The sequence below is a fragment of the Nicotiana tomentosiformis genome, chromosome 12 (assembly GCF_000390325.3).
Source record: "Nicotiana tomentosiformis chromosome 12, ASM39032v3, whole genome shotgun sequence".
NCBI classification, from domain to species: Eukaryota; Viridiplantae; Streptophyta; class Magnoliopsida; order Solanales; family Solanaceae; genus Nicotiana; species Nicotiana tomentosiformis.
Window position 1 is genome coordinate 65,300,173 of NC_090823.1, and position 4,991 is coordinate 65,305,163.

A 4,991-nucleotide genomic window follows, 5' to 3' on the forward strand; every position below is an offset into this window, starting at 1 on the left:
ATAAAGAAATCTAATGGTCGTTGATAAAATACACATGGGTACACATTGGGGGGGGGGGGGGGAGAGAAATTGAGTGTTTACTTGCAGAACAACTTCACCACATAATATAAAAAAGGAGTCTTACGAAAAATCAAGAAGTATTGTAATAAAAAACAAAGAATTTTTAAATCAAGATTCTAATAGACCAAGTTTTGATGTTCATGGGAGGTTAGGAAAAATCCATTGTGTTGTTCATGAGATATAAAATCTGATTTCTTCTTCTACGAATAATGGTTAGCAAATATTTGATGCTGTAATTTTGGTCTAAGACAAAGTCAAATCATATTAACCTTAACAAACAAGTCACCATACGATGATTCGTATTGATCATTCAATATAAAAACTTGTACTTTATTTTTTTATGTAAAATTATTTATTTGAAAATTTATTTTGATAATATTTTACAAATACCCTTATTATTAATTTAAATATATTAATTATAAAAATAAAAAAATAACAAGTTTATTTGAAGGGATGTCATATTAGTCTCAACCGTGGTGGCTTTTCAAATAAGAACAGATGAACCGTTGCCTAACTTTTTAAATGAGAACAAAGCCTTTTCTATGAAAACTTTTCTTCATAAGACTTGGAAGAACTTTTAACATATACTCCATACGAAAATTTATTAATTACTTACAAGTATACAATCTCTGTTTTGGTCATTGAACGTTCTACAACTTCTAACTGTTTGAACTATAATGTGGTTCTGATGGTAGGCTATAATCTCATGTTTTAGTCGATTATTATATTCCAATTTATCACACTTTAGTTGAGCTTGAGCTTTAATCACTAGTGTTTTGCACTAATTGCGTGTTTTATGCCTTGTAGGAGTGATTCCGAGCTATGTAGATGTTATGGAATGAATTCAAGTGATTTGGAGCTTTGAAATTTGAGTAAAAGTCTAAGGAATTAAGCTGGGATCGTGTTCGGAGATCAACGGATGATAGTTAAGAATGAACGAAGAATCGAGCAGGCATATTATGAAATGTCTAGTAAAATGCACATAACGTTTCGCTCGGAACTCTGTTTGGGCTACACAATACATGGTTGGAAAGCTAATGCAAAGGGCTACAACTTTCATGTTTTACGTCTTTTAACTTCCCAACAGAACATGATGAATAGTGCGCAGCAAGTGCGCGGCCGCACTCTGACCGTGCATATGGGGCAGAACAGTGTGAAAAGTGCGCGGCCACACTTCCAGGTGTGCGGCCGCGCACGTCCAACTCTGAAAAAGTGTCCTTTTTCGCGTAGGAGAAGGTGTATTTGCTTGCGCCCGACCACACTTGATATATATACATAAAAATGACATTTTGAGGACTTTTGACATAATTTAGACCTAAGGAAGCTAAGGAGAAGAGGGAGAAGCAAGAGCATAAGGATTTCACCATTCATCCTCATTCAAGGCAAGGGTTTGGATGTTTTATGTTTTCCTTTAACTTAAACTTAATTTTGATGAATTTTTCCATATCCATGGTGTAATTCTTCTTTAGGGATTGATGGATTTGGTATTTTGAGAATTGTTTGTGGATATTAACTCTAGTTTTGTATGTATTGAATCGTTTTGGGCGTTTTTAATTATTACATATATATTCACATGTTTATGTAATCGAAAGAGGCATAACTTGTGATGTTTTTGCATTATCTTGTTGGGTGGATTCATTAATTTTTCTTAGTAATCGAAAGAGGCTAGTTGAGTTAATGTTTAGACCTAGTTAGGAGGATAATCGAAAGAGGTTATCCTAAAGACAAATCCACTACGAATTCTTGCATATCCTCACCAAGATTAACTTAGTTCATATCGTAAGGTTGAGACTTAATCGAGAGAGGAGTTTTTACTGAATGTCTGAACATAATAGAGTGAATTCGAGAGACTCACTCGAACCATAGAATTGAAGTAACTAGAGTTAATTCTGAACAAAGTATATTACACCTATCCAATCAACCCCTATTTTTTCCCTTTGATATCTTCTTGCTTACTCTTGTTGCAATTGTCATTAGCCAATAGTTTAGACTTTTAGCAAATTTTAGAATTAAATCACACCACTCTAAATTGTTGATCATCTTGAATAGCAATAAAGCTGTAAACTATGAAAACACTATTTAACTCTAATCCCCGTGGATACGATATTTTCTATACTATATTTGACTAGCAAGCATAATTTTTTGTTGTATTTTTAGCTCGTCAAATTTTGGCACCGTTGCCGGAGATTGGCAATCAATAGTGTTTGAAATAGTTTGTAGTGCTAATTCAGGAATCTTTATTTTTATTTTTATTTTATTTTTCTCTTTTTACGTTTGGGTGTTCTTTGACTGTGCACAGGCTACAGGTTTGATTGGTGCATGACCCGATCTTCTGGGAAGGAATTGCAACAATACGAACCAGAAATCGAGAAACATCTGCGACAGTTGAGGAAGGAAAGAAATCTCTCCGAGAATATAGAAATGGTTGGGAAATCCTCAACCAAAGAAAAGATGGAGGGAGATGATGATAATGTTGATTTGGCTGCGAGAGAGGCAGCCCAAATCAGAGAGAAAGCTGCAAGAGATGCTGAAGAAGCAGCACTCAGAGATGCACAAATTGCTTATGAGGAGGAGAGAGCTCGAAGAATAGCTCAGAATCAGCCCGTGGGTGCAGACCAGTTCGGAAACGTAGCTCCCGGCCAAGGGAGACCACTTGGTGATTATGCTAGATCGGTCTACAACCAATGTTTATCAAGTGTGAGACCACCTCCAGTTGTAATCAATAATTTCGAGCTGAAGCAAAGGTTGCTTCAAACCCTCCAAAACAATTATGTCTTCAGAGGAAAGATGAATGAAGATCCAAACAATCATCTAATGGACTCCGAGGAGATCATCAACACCTTTTAATACAATGGTGTGTCACAAGATACAATGTACATAAGGGTATTCCCCTTCACTCTGAAAGATGATGCAAAGCACTGGCTTCGAAGCTTGCCCCAGGGATCAATTAGAACACGGGAGGAGACGACCTCAAAGTTTCTTGCTAAAATTTCTCCTCAGCTAAAATGGACAAGTTTAGAATAGAAATCCATAAGTTCTGCCAGAATGAGACTGAGACTATGTTTGAAGCATGGGAGAGGTTTAAAGAGATTGTGCGAAAGTGTCAACACAACTCTATTGAACTCTGGATGCAACTCCATGACTTTTTGTATTGTTTGAAACCAACCTCACGCAGAACATTGAGCAATGCAGCTGGAGGTCCATTAATGAAGAATACTCCATAGGAGATAGTCACTATTCTAGATGAGTTATCTGAAGATGCAAATCAGTGGCCCCTCAGAGATCACTGAAAAACGATGATCAACTGGTGTTCACCAAGTTGATACTAACACATCGGTGCAGGTACAGCTTGATGCCATGGCAAATGAAATAAGGAAGCTAACCTTAGCTTTAATACATAATGAGCTATCACGCTCCAACCTCGGGGAGCGTGACCGACGCTCAACCGAGTGGACCCGGTCAAGCAAGCCTTCTAGACACTATCTACCCGACACACCTATGATCAAGAGAAGGCATGCTCTCATTAGTTAGGCAGTAGAAAGTTCATACATATATACATTACTAAGTCGTTTCATTTTGTTACATCATTGTTAAGTTTCAAAATAGATATATCCTTATGGCTGAGTAGAACAAGAGCCAAAAATACAACATGATCCGTTGACCTTTCTAACACCCATATACAACCCACATAGTGTCTACGGAGCCTCTAAAGATACAAAAGAGAGTAAATATGGTACCGGCAACAAGGTCCCGACTATACCTCAAAAAGTGACCACAATATAAATAAAAGGTACAATACATGACCCCATAATGAAACGGGGCTCACCGAGTCCGCTGAGAAGAGGATGCAACACTATCTGTGATCAACACTATCTCCTATGGAACCACCTGCATACATTTAAAGATGCAGCGCCCCCGGCAAAAGAGACGTTAGTACTATCGAATAGTACTAGTATGTAAAACTAAAACACTGTCTCAATAGAATGAACAATAATATAGGGGGAAACGGTCAAGAATGCAATATGAGCTTTAAATAACACTAAAACATCAAGTTAAGGATCACATAGATTTTTAAGTCAATTCTTGCATTATTAGGTTGGATGGTTTTTAGTGCCAATATGCCACAATCCACAATACCACTATATTCTTATATGGAGTCCGATCTCGGCCGGATCAGCTAGGCCATCTTATCTGAGACATCAACCATATTTACAATTTCATCCACAATACCACCGTGTTCTTACACGGAGTCCGATCTTGGCCCGATCGGCTAAGCCATCTCATTCGAGACATCACCCCTTTTCAATCAGTCATCTCACTTCATATTTCTTTCTCATCTTTTCAATACAATGGCACGAGTGGCCCCAATTATAAAGTTATTCTTGGTGCTTGGCCGTATTTCATGATTCAGGTTCTTTTCCACATTCCAACATTTTTATTATCATCAACAACAACACGGTTTTTCATTCAAGACTTTTTGATTTCACATGTGAGCAATTTAGAATCTAAGGCACATAGAGGCTTTTCACACAATTTGGCATAACAGTCTTTAGTCGAATTTGACTTGAATGAACATTTCCTCACACGACGAGATAACATGATGGAAGCATGGGAATACATATTACACACATATTTTCAAAACAAGCACATTCAGGATAGCAATTTCTAGGACGTTCATTTTGGGACTTGCATCGATTTCATGAATACCATGGGATTCAATTCTAAGAAGAGGGGGTCTAGCCAAAATACCTCAATTGAGCTTCTTAAAATTCTAAGGTGTTCCGGAATATTAGCAACTCTGATCTATTTTAGCAATATAGCAAAAATTGAAGCAAAAATTAGGAAAACGATCATGATTCTAGCTCACTTGAGCATTTTATCTAACACTATGTGTGTATTAATGTTCCATGGCCCTTTTATGAAAGACTTCA

The 4,991-nt window shown here is 37.1% G+C and overlaps 1 non-coding gene across 1 annotated transcript; it reads right to left on the minus strand.

Moving 5' to 3' along the window:
• Window positions 1–3,071: 3,071 nt before the first annotated feature.
• On the minus strand, window positions 3,072–3,175 carry LOC117280770 (small nucleolar RNA R71). Its single transcript, XR_004511344.1, has one exon. It is a non-coding gene; the product is annotated as a small nucleolar RNA R71 (small nucleolar RNA).
• Window positions 3,176–4,991: the final 1,816 nt, after the last annotated feature.